The 14,665-nt window shown below is 47.2% G+C and overlaps 1 long non-coding RNA gene across 1 annotated transcript; it reads left to right on the top strand.

Moving 5' to 3' along the window:
• The first annotated feature begins 6,105 nt into the window (after positions 1–6,105).
• On the top strand, positions 6,106–8,792 carry LOC125167264 (uncharacterized). The gene is made up of 3 exons (XR_007152723.1): positions 6,106–6,190; positions 7,464–7,519; positions 8,732–8,792. It is a non-coding gene; the product is annotated as an uncharacterized LOC125167264 (long non-coding RNA).
• Positions 8,793–14,665: the final 5,873 nt, after the last annotated feature.

The following is a 14,665-nucleotide window of genomic DNA, read 5'->3' as shown; positions in this document are numbered from 1 at the left end:
CTATTTTTTCTCATCTGCTATTCATTTCAAAGCTGATTTCTAAAAATACATAATATGGAAGTGGAGTATGATGGGGGAAAGTCTGAAAGCAAGACAGTGGCTGATTTCTTAATCCCTCTGGGATACACTTTTTTCTTGAAACAGGTCCATTCTGTTCACATCGTAAAACTGGAAGGGACATTAGACACCACTGAGTCCAAACTCCCTGTGTTATAGACTTGGCAGCTAAGGCACAGAAAAGTTAAGGGATTGGCTAGTGGCGAAGCCGGACTTCAAAAGGGGAAATTTTCCTTCTTATCTTTTGTCATATCCATCTGCCGGGTAGGTAATTATAATCATCACATCTGTGGAATCCTGTAGGTGACAATTCTCCACAGGTGCACACAGAACACTGTGTCCTATGCATTTTCCCTACAGCTACAGTGAAAATGACTTTTTAAGTGACATATAACATTCCATTGAGTGAATGCCTGCCATCTTCAACTGTTACCTTTCCAGTGTTTCAATTGCTTGGAGTTCCTTTCTGTGATAAGTAGTACCACAATGAATATCTTCGAGCAAGTGGCCATTTGCATATTTTCAACTTGTCTTTTGTTAGTTCGCCTATTGGACTATCGGAACAGAGGTATCATCAGTGCTACAAGACTCGATGTGCCTTTCCAAAAGGCATCAGTGCAAATAGCAGTGAATGAAGGGGTGCCTGGGTGGCTCAGTCGGTTGAGCATCTGACTTCGGCTCAGGCCATGATCTTACAGTTTGAGGGTTCGAGCCCCGCATCAGGCTCCGTGCTAACAGCTCGCTCGGAGCCTGCAGCCTGCTTCAGATTCTGTGTCTCCTTCTCTCTCTCTCTCTGCCCCTCCCCGGCTCATGCTCTGTCTCTCAAAAATGAATAAATGTTTAAAAAAAGTTAAAAAAAAATACCAGTGAATGAAAACCAAGTTCACTGCATCCTTACCTACCATATTGGAATTTATTTTTCTCCTTAACTTTTGCTAGCAGACAAAATACACGTTATTACTGTTTGAATTTTCATTTAGTTACTAGCAAAGTTACATTATTTTTCATAATTGACTGGCCATTTATTTTATTTAGTTATTTTGGGGGGATCATCTGTAACTAACTCTGAGAATTCAAAAGAAAAGGAAATCAGATTCATGGACTCTTTCTACACGGCCATTGAACGGTGCCAAGATGGCCAGACCGACCACATGAACTCAGGTGATCCTCTCCTCTTCAGACATTCTAACTGTCCTTATACGAAAACAAACTCTCACTCCCTAAAACTTTTACCCGAAGGTCCTTGCACTGGCATGGAAGTCCACAAAAATGCAAACCTAAATCTTCTTGCACATGGCGGCCGTTTATACATGTGGAAACAATAATTTCCTCCCTAAGTCTTTTCCAGAATAAACATTTCAAGTTCTGTCTACTCTTTCTCTCTTCTGGACATGTTCCAGCTTGTGATCAAAACTGAGAGCGGAAAACAGAATCCCAGGTAAGTTTGAAGAGGAGGAACTATCTCCTTCCATTCTAGATCTTCTGCTTCAATTAAGAAAACCAAAGACTGAATTAATTTTTTTTTTTTCTCAGAAGACTCCTCACACCACTGATTCAGACTGAACTTGCTATTAACTAAAACAAGTCCCTGTTGGTGTATTTCTCTGGATATTCATTTGGGATCAAGGTGCAGGACTTTGTATTTCTCTCTCCTAAATGCCACCTCCTTAGATTTGGTCCACTGTCCAAGGTAGTTGAGATGAACATAGGGTGGGTGGGTGAGGGTCCTGACTCTGTCATCCGAAACACTTGCTTTCTCTCCAGGTATTGTTGTATCACAGATTTGAGAATATCTTTTGTATATTGATGAGGACAGAGCTGGAGCTCTGTGGCATGGTTCTGGAGACCCGCCTCGTAGGTCAATTTCATTGTGATCAACATACTTTGAGGGCATCTGTGCTTGGCTTTATGAAAATGCAGCCTACATTTCTGCATCCGATCAAAACTTTGTCAAGCACATCCTCGATCTCCAGATATAAATCCATAGTCCTCCTTTATAAAAGAGGAAATCAAGTCATACTCTATGCTGATACGAATTATGCAAATCCGAAATAAGGCAATGGGAAAGAATAAGGTTGCACTTAATGTACACAACTTGAAGTGATGTAAATCCTACTTTATTCCCATGGGGGAATTAGTCTTGATTTATGCATGTATTAAATTATATGAGGTCTTACGCCACATATCCCTCATATAAAGAACAACCACGCTTTATTCACCATTCCTTCTTCCATGCGTTCATTCCGTTATTGAATCATAGTGAGCCCACATTGGCTTCCTTGCCAAGAGCTTACCAGCCATTCTTGTAATAATCCATCCAAGGAGATTACCCAGGGGCAGCATTGAGACTATAGATCTCCTGTTTGCAGACAGTCTTCTCCTGTTTACAATCAGGAAATTCCAGCATAATACTTAGTGGTATTTCTTCACTCTACGTGCAAGCCTATTTAGGGCACTGCCATATCTAGCGTGTAGTTAGCCTCTAAATATAGTCAAATGCATTTAAAATAAATGGGCTTCCTTTAAACACACACACACACACACACACACCCCTCAGAAGTTGAGTTTGGTTTCTTCTGGCACCTAGTTATTTTTAAATACATATGACACCTTACCCAGCATGGCATATATATTTAAGCCTATCCAAAAAAACAGGAAAGGACAATGAAGAATTTAAGAAGAAATCAATTGAGAAAGTTTTAAAATAGATTGCCTCCTTCTCACTCACAGGCACCCCACACTTGTTTTTCAGCAACTCCTATGTGCCAATCCGGATAAGTGCTGGCTGGGGATGCGGGTGAAAACCCGGATTCCTACCTTCAGGTAAGCTCACCTCCAAAACTCTAGCTGTGGCAACTGGCATATGGGCAGCTGGCATATTGTTCCCCAAGCTTCTCAGTAGTGGGTGGTCTTTTTTTAGACATAAAAATACTGGTAGCAAAGAACAGTACGTTGTCTCCCCCTCCCTCCCATCTCTCCATTCCTCACCTCTGTCAGCTGGTGTGAAAGCAGGAAACAGCGTCCGCCGTTAGCCCTGCTCCACCAGGCTGAGCTCAGCTGGGGAAGGTCAAGGAATGTTCCACCCAGCCATCTGACACTTCACTCTAAAATCTTCCCATGCACCCTAAGCTCTGGCTAAGGCCCTGATTCTTCAGCATGGCACATGAGCCCTTCACGCCAGCCCCCAGCCTGATCCCCTTCCCCTGCTGTGCCCACTCCGAGCTGCAGGTGCTAGGTAAGCTACAGTTGCTAGGAGGTCCCCTAGTGCCCCTCCCCATCCCTTGATACGGACTGTCCCTTCTGCCTTTCCAGAATGTTCTCTCACCCCGTGAAGCTCAGTCCCCACGTATTCTGTGTTCAGCTGTAGATTAAATTCCTGTCTTCCGGCACTTTCCAGCTTCCTTGTAGCTGTTGATTTCTCAGTCTGTCTATGACCACGTTCTCCTGAAGAACAGACGTTTTGCCCTGTGCATTTCTTTATCCCCAGGGCTTGCCTCAGGGGTCACTCAGTCAGCTTCTCCTGAATGCACAGAGGGAAGAGCCCAAGGTGTTGTGTGGACCCTGGCCTGGCTGCTCCTCAGGAGAGCCTCGCACACTCTTCTCCAACTGTGGCCGGGGCAGGATGGACGGGAGCTGGCAATGATTTCAGGAACATTTGAGAACACGGTATCACCTCCTGCCTAGGAAAGCTTCTGGAAGTGAGGCCTTGCTCACCACCCGCCTTGGGTGCTCAGGAGTGAGTTGGGAGATGCTTTGGTGTGGCTTGTCCAGGCCACATCCGTGTCCGGACCTTCTGTCTCCAGAAGGTGCTGCCGCTGTGGTTAGCAGGGACCACCGTCCTCCCACAGAACCCCAGACCCAGAAATGTCACAGCTTGCAGGGCTTCTAGAGCATCTGGACAAACGCGACCAGAGAAGGGGCGACCCTACCCCAGGCCCCAGCAGAGCTCCCGCTGCCCATGGGTGTTAGGGGTGGATGTGCGGCCGCGTGGGCCTAGGCTGCCCCCGCCTTTGGCCGGGCCTCGGTTTCCAGCTTCTTTGACACTGGCCATGCTGGAGCTGTTTCCATATAGGAAATCACATCACAATGTGTCCGAACCGACGCTCTCAGCATGGCCAAGTCAGAATCCTCAAATCATCACCGGGGGGGTGGGGGGGGGGGGTGGGAATCGATGCTCTTGTCCAGCTTTTAATGACAATCAATTCTCTCTCTGGCTCTTTGCTAAGTAAGTGTCATTGAGAACAATTGCATTTTGTGAATCTGGTCGCTGGCTTTGAATTTGCAACTTCCTCCGGCTGATGAGAGTCGGAGCGTCTTGTTACTGCCCTGTTCTCAGTCAGTCACCCAGGATGCTCAGCCGTACCATTAACGTTCTTTCCGGTCTGTTCTTTAAGGCAACGTGACAGCTCCACTAATCAGAAAAGAAAGTCCATCCTTGAGCTCTGAGGAGGGGGTTGGGGAAAGCGTGGGCAGTGGCCAGCCTCTTCGCTGACCCTGAGAAAATAACACCAAGTGCTGGCGTCAGGCAGACTGGGTTTCCAGTCCCGGCTCTGCCCTTTCTCAGCTGTGTGGCCCTGGGTAAATCACTCACCCTCTCTGAGGCTGTTTCAGCATCTGTAGAATGGGATAATAATAGTACCTTCCATATAAGGTTGTTAAGAGGATGAACTATACCGCTGCATGAGAAACAGGGTTCATATGACATGTGTCACATCTAAGAGGCATCTAAGATGCTCAATAAATATTATTAATTACTACTACTATTATGATTATCGTTTTATTCTTAAGAAACCCAGAACTGCATAGTCCAGCCTCTATCTGTCCTAATGCACATGTGTGATCACCACAGAGCAGTTGAAATAGAGAATCCAATTTGAGATGTGCTCTAAATATACCGGATTTTTAAAGACTCAATATGAAAAAGAGGATGTGAACTATTTCACTAATACCTTTGAAAATGCTGATTACATGTTGCAATAATATTTGGATATTTGCGTTAAACAAAATATATTGTTAAAATCAATTGCACCTGTTTCTTTTTCTTTTTCTAAAGTGACTACCATTAGAACACTTAAAATTACATATGCAGACCAGAGTCTATTTCTCTTGGACAGCACTGTTCTTTCTATACGGAGTTGCTTTCAAAGAAGCCCCATCAAATAGCCAAAAGTAATCAGGAGTACCAACAGCGAAAGACAAACGACAAACAAAACACCCAGGAATTTCAGTCTTTAATTTGTGTCTCTTTGGAAAACAACACGGAAGCGTCATTAATGCTTGTTACATTTCCTTTCCTCTTGTCCCAGTTTTCTTGCACTCAATGCTATTTTGGAGCCTTTACTTTGCCACTTCCCCGCCCCCGCTGCCAACTACTCATACGCCATCGGTCCACTTCAGCCCACGGGACATTTGTTTGCGCTCCACTGTTCTTCCAGCTGCACCACTACACCCTCTCTCTATAGGATCCTTCCTCTCCACCTCCTGCCTCTCACACCTTATTTCTTATCTATTCTCTAAATTAACACCTCCGAAGAACTGTTCTCCGGTTTCACAGCCAGAGGGACACGGGGAGAGTGGGGCAGACTACCATTAACCAAAGTCATAAAAGACTGATGGATAAACCAGAGTGCCAAAGAGTTCGTTGACAGCAGAGAGTCTTTTGGTGGGGGGGACTGCACGCTCCCTCTGCAGTGGAGGAACACCGACCCTAGGTCTATATTGTATGCTGTGTGAGATGTGTATTGCACAAAGCCAGGGGACACATTTATACAGAGTGTAGTATAATGTCACACGTACAGCATGGTGGTTCCCAGTATGCTCTGGGTTCCTGAGAAGGTGAATTACCAAGTTCGGCGAGCTCAGTATTAGAACTAAGAAACTCTTGAGAGAGATTTGATCAAAGCCACGGTGGATGCTTCCCCTTCAGGAGCCAAATGTAACTATGTGGAGGCCGGGGTGCCTGAATCCCCAGATTTGCTGACTCTGCCTCTTGGCCAGGCCCGGATAAACACTGACTAGTTCCTATCCTTTGGCTTTCTCTTTTCCCAGGCTCCAGGAAGAATCACGCTGTTCTGATGACAAGGTTCTCCTCCTATAAGCCTGAACAGGAGACATTTGATCGGCTTTCAGCTCGGTGAGATGTCAGTTTTTTCCTTCCAAGAGTATAGCATGGTCCCCACGGCTTGATTTCGGGGTTCACCCATGTCCGTGGCCATAGTTCTGGGTTAAATTTGCCCCCCTTTCCCACATTCATGTGTTGAAATCTTAACCCCCCAATACTTCAGAATGTGACCTTATTTAGGAATAGGGTCACTGCAAATCGGATTAGTCAAGGTGAGGTCATACTGGAATGGGGGGGCTTTAATCTAATATGACTGGTGTCATTATACAAAGGGGAAAGTTAGATATAGACGCCGAGGGAGAACACCATGTGAGGAGCCACGAAATTTAGATACAGATCCTGAGGGAGAATACCACGGCTGCCACTAGTCAAGGGATTACCCGGAACAAGTACTTCCCTAGAGCCCTCAGAGGGAGATTGGCCCCGCCACCCCCTTGATCTTGGACTTCCAGCCTCCAGAACTGTGAGGCCATTAACTTCTGTGGCTCAAGCCACCCAACTTGTGATGGTTTGTTGTGACAGCGGTGGGAAACTGATATGGCCACAGGCAAATATAGCTGCCGGGACAGGTGGCTGATGTTTTTGCCATAATGGGTAAACTCCTAATTTACTCTGAAAGAGAAACTTAATCTTAAGGTTTTGAGGATAATCTGCTATCACTCATAAGTGATTATTACTATTAATTATTAGTAATTAGTAATAATATATAATATATAACAGTATATATGAATAATATATACTATTTATTTAATAATTTATTTAATATATAATTCATTATAATTTATTATAATATAATTTGTTATAATTATTGATGCTATGAATTATTGCAAGTTATTAACACTCTTAAATTTATTATTAATAACAATTGCATAATATGTAATATATAATGATAATATATTAATTAACATAACAATATTAACATGATTAATATTATGAATAAAATCTTTTTACATGAAACATTTAAAAATTCTTGGCTTTATTTATTATAAGATAGCCTTATAAATTCCTTTAAGGAAACTCGCCTTATTATGCACTCATCTTGTTTTGAGAATGGACACAGGACAATGTCAATAAAAGGAAATCTTCTGTGTCTATGACTGTCATTCGAAGAAATTGTTCATTAACATACTCAAGGACCCAGAGCCAAAGCCCCAGTGACCCAAGACAAAATCGTCTCAAACTCAGAGCCAAGAATCAGTTGGGTTTCTGTTTATTTATTTTTTTTCCATGATGAACGTGTATACAATGAAAGATACATGGTATATACGCTTCACTTCTTTTTTAGGCTGCAAGGAAGCTTGAGATTTCATTACTGCAACTTCCCTCAGCCAAGAGTTCTTGGTAAGCGTTTTCCCCTTTCCCTTTTCTGCATTTTGTTCTTTTCTTTTGCTTCATGAATCTTTGTTCCTTTTGTGTGACCATAGTTACCTCAAATGTCTTTTGGCAGAAAGCAGGATAGGAAACAACAAAATTGAAAAAAAAGATAAAATATGCAAAGCAATGAAGTTTTGGGACATGGGAGAGAGGAGTGATTTTACCAGAAGCCTAGTCTTAAAAAAACAAAAATAAAGGGGCGCCTGGGTGGCTCAGTCAGTTAAGCGTCTGACTTCGGCTCGGGTCACGATCTCGCAGTTCGTGAGTTCGAGCCCCGCATCAGGCTCTGTGCTGACAGCTGGGAGCCTGGAGCCTGCTTCCGATTCTGTGTCTCCCTCTCTCTCTGCCCCTCCCCTGCTCACACTCTGTCTCTCAAAAATAAATGTTAAAAAAACAAAAACAAAGCAAAACCAAGAACAATGCTCTCCCAGCTGACATGTACCGAAGGCATGTGGCAAAGCACAGAGAGACATCAAGGAAGGGGGGAATGTTCGCATTAAGCGAGCCAGAGCTGTGAGAGGACCCGGGATTCCACGGTCCTGCATCTTCTCTACAATCGTATCGTGTCTCTGCTAAATGTGGAGCCACGCCATTCCGCAGGGACCCAGTTTAATCAACTTACATACTCTTCTCTGCATCTAGAGTAAACAGCAGGGTTGCTCCAGGAGCTTTTATGAAAGGCCAGGCTCCGCTCCCAGCATGCTGATTGTCACCGCGTGCTCTTCCCATGTGGGACTAGTTATGGGACCGTGTGGAGCGTGGTCACCGGGGTGCCAGCGCCTCCCTCCCATTTCTCTGAGATCCCACAGCCGGGCGAATGGGGGGACGTCACAGGAGGACTTGACTCCTTCCATAGGACTCCCCCTTCTCCTGCCTCATGTCCCTGCCACTGGAGCAAACGTGGGAGCGAGGGCCACCTCCCCCCAGCAGTTCACACACAGGTCCCGGGGTGAAGGGTGGGAAGCGATGACACGTCCTGTTTTCTGGACTCTCCCTCACCTGGTGGGTGGTAGGGGGCCCTTCATGGCAGACAAAGGGTTTGAGACGGGAAAGCTACTGACGCAAGATGCTGTCAGGGAACGTGAGCAGCAGAGCTTACGTTTATTGAGCGCTGACTGTGTGCGAGGCAAGCACTTCATGTGTACCAATGTATGAGGCGGTTACTTTTGTTATCCCCAGTTTACAGACGAGGAAACGGAGGCACAGAGACTCCCAGTTACTTGCCCAAGACAGCACAGACGTAAGTAGAGGAGTCGGGATTGGAATCCAGGTGTGTGGCTCCCGACCCCGCCACCTGCGTTGGGGTGAAGCAGCCCGGCCCCCCGGGACAAGGAGCCACGTGTGCGGAGAGCCCAGAGGCCGCTCAACTTGTCTTTACGCACTGTCAGTGCGCGTCTCGGGCCACACGAAGGGCCCGCCGAGGGGCATCCAGCAGTCTCCGTCCTTCCTGTCCCCTCTTCCTTTACCTGGAATGCAGGTACTCTCCTGACAACCTCGTGATGGGGAGACTGTTAGTCCCATCTTACAGGTGAAGAAGTTGAGACGTGAAAGGCCAAGGAACTTGCCCAGGACCTCACGGCTCCTAAGCGGCAGAGCTGAGGCTTGAACCCAGGGCTTTCCAGGCCCGCCTAAAGAAAAACAGCCAAGTCATTTTCTCAGAACAAGGGGGCGGCGAGGGGGGCTCCACCCCCACGGCCACCACTGTCTTGTCGCTTGTGTCTTAGAAGCTCTCTGTGCAGGCCCCGCCTCTCTGTCCCCCCTCCGCCCAGGGCTGAGTGAGATGGCCCAGCTCTCTCACTTTGGGAAACTGTGCGGTTTGGGGTTTCTCCGGGTCTGGGGACTGCCGAGAGTCTGTGGCTGCACCCAACCAGGGGGCAGGTCTCATGCCCGGGGGACGATCTGCCATCCTCCCCAGGAGCCCCGAGCTACGGTGGGAGGCACCGTGCCCCGTCCCTGAGGTCGCAGCAGGCCAGGACCAAAGACAGAGGTAGGACCCAGCAAGGCTGCTCAGGGGCCTTGGCCAAGTCCCTGCCAAACCCCTGCTCCATCAGTGAAGAGCCTTTTGAAGCCGCTCCCCAGTTTTGGAGTTGGAGAGTGGCTGAGGGAGCGGGAAGGAACCCCCATTCGGGGACCTGGGGGTCTGGGCGGGATTTAGGAACAGCCCAGCGGTGTTATCTGGACATCGCCAAGGGCCACTGCTGAGGGGCGGCCCTCTCTGTCTCGCTCGGCTGCTCTTGGCACCTTTACACGGGCACACACGGGCTCCCTCCCACGGGCGGGCGGGCAGGAGCCCTGGATCCACAGCGGGATCAGGACGATCCTACGATGTAGTGAAGCCGTCCGTGCCCCACCCAGACGCCCTTAGCATGCCCCAGCCCCTGCCAATAGGACGGCGGAGGGCACAGCTCCCTGCCTGTGTGTCTTCTCCAGGCCAGGGCAGGTCAGCAAGCAGAGGGCTGGATGACACCCCAGGCGGATGAAGTCCCGGCGGCCCATGGTGGTAACGTGCCCCACACCATAGTTTACAGACTTCCTACACTTCTGTGTCCCACTGCTTTCTGGGACAAAATCCTGGACCTGCTGCAAAGCCCCGTCTGCCCCTTCCAAGCTGTGCAATGCCGGCCCAGTGAAATGGGAGCAAAGTAGCATTTAGCTCTTCGAGGATTACATTAGTCTGAGGATGACACGAGGCGGCTCCCGTGAAGAGTTGGCACAGTGGCTGGCGCAGAGTAGCCTTTCTGTAAGTGTTGGCGGGGACAGCTCTTCCTCTGCTTCTTCTGAAACCCTCTCAGAGCCCCGTGCCCTGCAAGTAGCCAAACGTCCAGGTCGTGCAGGAACGGGGACAAGGAGCTTCAGAAAGGGCTCCGGACTCGAGGTGGGAGGAGAGGGCTCGGATTTAGCCGGGCCGCCAACTAGCTGGACCTCAGTTTCCTCCTCTGTGAAATGGGACTGTAAATCCCCAGCTCACGAGGCTGCCGTGAAGAAGAAATTAAACCCTGTGTAGAAACCATCTGGCAGTGAATCTGGTGTGTGGCGGGTCCTCAGCCAACGTTTGCTGAAGCACAAGGAGAAGGGACAGCACTCTGAACAGTCCGCAGGGGCTGTGGCACCTCTCCGGGCCCAGGGTGTGACCCCAGCGTGACTCGTCATTCTGAAACCTCAAATTTGGGCCTGGCCCTCTGCCCGCTGGTGCAGCCTCCCTGCCTGGGTCACCCCAGGGCCGCCTTCGCCTGAGCAAACAGGAAAAGTCAACAGGCGGAAAGGCAGAGCCACTTGCCACTCCGAATGAGGCTCAGCTCCTTGTTTCATGCCCAGACAGGATACGGTATTGTTCCGTGAACCTACCTCCTTCACCGGGCAAAGCCAGCAAGAGCCACGGGTGTCGTTCGTCTGGGAAGACGGGCTCACCTACTGGGTGAGCTTGACCAGAATGAGGGAGTGCATTGGGAGAGAAAGTGTGTTCTCAAGCAATCACTCCTCACCCAAAAGAGGGAGGAGGATTCTCCACGGAGAGAGGAGACACAGGCCCGCTGCCCCAGACACAGGCTTCAGCCTTCGCATCAGCGCGGCAGGCTCACTGCAGGTAGCTGTTTTCTTGGAAGGGACCACCAGACTGAAACAAGACCAGTCATGTTAATAGGTGGCTTTCATTTTAGGAAGGGTTTGTTATTTATTAGCTTATTTATTAGCTTACTTATCACAACCACCCTGTAAAACAGGCTGGGACACTGTATCTCCTATTTGACAGGTGGGGGAAACTGAGGTCCAGAGAGGCAAATAATCTGCCTCAGTCACGTGCCAGAGGCCAAAGCAGGAGGAGTCTCATACTGTGGGGCTCAGTCACATGGATTCTCCACTCCAGAAAGTGGACAGTTTAAATGGCAGAAATTTTAAAGATTAAAATTTTAAAAATATTTTAAAAGGGGAAAGCCTTCTTTTTTCAGAGAGAGGCAGGGAGACACAGAGAGAGAATCCCAATCAGGCTCCATGCTCAGAGCAGAGGCTGATGAAGGGCTCGATTTCAGGGCTCTGAGATCATGACCTGAGCCGAAATCAAGTCAGACACTCAACCGACTGAGGCACCCAGGTGCCCCAAGAGGAAAGACTTTTATATTCACTCTTACGGATACCATTTTCAGTGCTTGTCATTCCTTTATATAAATGCTTATTTCCATCTAGTATCATTTTCCAGACGCCCAAAGGACTTTGATGTTTCTTGTGGTACAGGTCTGCTGGGGATGAATTCCTTCTGCTTTAGCATGTCAGCTTTCACTGATTGAAGGATACTTCTGCTGGGTATAGAATACTAGGTACATAGTGGTTTTTTCTTTCACTGTTTTAAAGATGTGTCTCCACAGTCCCCTGGCTTACATTCTTTCTGGTGGGAAATCTCTTTGCTCCTCTGGACAATGTATACTTTCCCTTCTGGCAACTTTCTGATGTTCTCTTTATCACGGGCTTTAAGCAATTCAGTTGTCATCTGTCTTGGTGTGGTTTTCTTCGTGTTTCTCATGTTTGATATTCATGGAGCTCCTTGGATCCATGAATTTACAATTTCCTTCAAATTTGGGACAATTTCAGCCATCATCTCTCTAAATTTTTTTTTTTTCCTATTCCTCCCCACTCTCCTTCAGAGACTCCAATCACTATATTAGGCTGCTTGAAGTCATCCCACAGTTCACAGATGCTCTGCTTATTTTATTTTTTCCAGTTATTTTTCTGTTTCATCTTGGGTGGCTCCTACTGCCATGCCTTCAAGTTCATTAGTATTTCACTCTGCAAGGTTTCATCTGCTGTTGCCATCATGCAATGTGTTTTCATTGCAGACATTGTATTTTTTGTCTCTAGTAGTTCAGTTCTGTTTGGGTCTGTTTTTTCAGCTTCTGTATCTCTCCTTAACATACTCATGCATCCCCCTGTCTTGCACATATAGAATACAGTTAAAATGACTGTCTTAATGTCCTTGTCTACTCACTCATTGTATCATCAGTGTCATGTCCGGGTCTGTTTCTATTGACTGTTTTTTCACCTCATTTGGGGCTATATTTTCCCGCTTCTTTGCACATCTGCTAATTTTTTAAGTTGGATGTCAAATGTTGTGATGTTGGGTGCTGGATATTTTTGTTTCCCTTTACATATTCTTGAACTTTGTTCTGGGATATAGTTAAATTACTTTAATCCTTTTGAGGCTTGCTTTTAAGCTTTGCTAGGTGGGACCAGAGCATACTTTAGCCTAGGACTAAATTTTTCCCATTGCTAAAACAAAACACTATTTTTTTTAATTAATTCATTTATTTTGAGAGAGAGAGACAGAGACTGGGAGGGGCAGAGACAGAATCCCAAGCAGGCTCCACACTCTGAGCACAAAGCCTGATGCAGGGCTTGAACTCACGAGCCATGAGATCATGACCTGAACCAAAACTATGAGTCGGAGGCTCACCGACTGAGCCAGCCAGGTGCCCCCAAAACACTTTCTGAGGACTCTTTCTATGCCCTGCATATTGCAATACTTTCCCCGTCCTCGGGTGGGAACACGAACCACTCCTAGACCTGGGTGAGCCATACGGATTTCTCAGCCTGATTTTTGTTGGGTTTTTTTCCAGGTAATTTCTCACATGCACACGCTAATCGGTGGTCAGCCAAGGTCAGATCTTCAATGCTGTCTCCCTTCATAACTCTCTCCTTCTTCTGCAACTCTCCTCTCCCAGGTATTCTGCCCCGTGAATCCTAGCTGCCATGGCCTGCTTGAATTCTCAGCTGTCTCTGCAGCTCAGGAAGACCATCAGGCTCGGGTTTCCCTCCCTGTGCTGTTGTGCTGTCCCTGGAAAGTCTTTCCCCTTGTTTATTTCTCTTCCCTTGGGTATTACTTCCTACACCTCCCACTAACATCTGAAAAGTGTTGTTTCATATGTTTTGTTCAGTGTTTTAGTTAAGGCAGGAGGGTAAGTCCCATCCCTGGTCCTCTGTAGCGGCTAAAAATATAAGTTCCCCTACGTTTTGTCATTGAAAAAAAATTTTATTGTGGTAACGTACACCTCACATAAAATTTACCACTTAAGCCAAAGTCCCTCTGTCTCAGTGTTAAGTAAAAGAAAATGCTTATTTTTCTTCTAATAATTATTAAGCACTTACTAAGTGCTAGGTATTGCAGTAGACATTATGGGTACACCCAATTTAAAGACAAGGAACATGAAGGTTAGAATGTAACTCGCCAAGGTCTCAAGGTAGTGTGTGGTGTGGTTAGGATTTAGTACCATGGGGCCAAGAGATGAGCTTCACCGAGAAAAGGTCCCTACATCTGACGGCCTTCACCTGTCTGTAAGGACTTCCACTGGAAAGCTATTTCTTGGCTTGGAGCAGACATTCCAGAAATTAGCCTCCAGTCTGGTCCATGGTTGCAGGAGCCTATTCACCCATATAACAGCAGCACACTGGGCTTGGGGCCAGACTGATGTCTGAACGGTAGAGTGACTGTCACCTGTGACCCCGGACAGGGCCAGGCCTGGCACACAGATCTGGGAGAGGCTCCATCCATGAGGCACTGTGCAAGGCAGGGGTGCACGAGGAAGTCTGTGTGTGTGTGGTGCTGGTGGGACCCCGAGACCACAGTACATAGTCAGCCACTCGGAGTTAAATGTCAGCTTCATTTGCATCCCTGGCTTATCTTAAATTACAATTACAAATCTTCTGAAATCCCTGTTTAACTTCTTACCAGCTCCAAATGGGCACGTTAGCAGCCATTGATCAAGCACATCAGGGATTCTTGGCTTCAAGGAGTCGATCCCTTTATGTACATGAATGAAAACAAGACTCTTGTCTCAGAAATACTCTGGCGGCCTCTTTGCAAAGGCTGTGGGTCATTTACTCCCGGCCTTTCATAAGAAAACCCTAGAAGCACATTCCTTTGTGTGGTTTCAGTTTGTGTCAAATGCACTTTAAGAATCACAAGTGGGTTTTTATTAGTTATTTCCCACTAGTGACCCATGAAGCTTGGGGCATTTTATAGATGCTCCTCTTTCAGACAGGGGTATGAAGGCCAAGGGACATTCACCCTCACAGGCTCTTCATCCAGTGGGGGCAGGGCAGAGACCACCCCACCCCGACCCACCCTGT

Source organism: Prionailurus viverrinus, chromosome B3 (assembly GCF_022837055.1).
Source record: "Prionailurus viverrinus isolate Anna chromosome B3, UM_Priviv_1.0, whole genome shotgun sequence".
NCBI lineage: Eukaryota > Metazoa > Chordata > Mammalia > Carnivora > Felidae > Prionailurus > Prionailurus viverrinus.
This window is presented reverse-complemented; position numbering and strand designations above follow the sequence as displayed.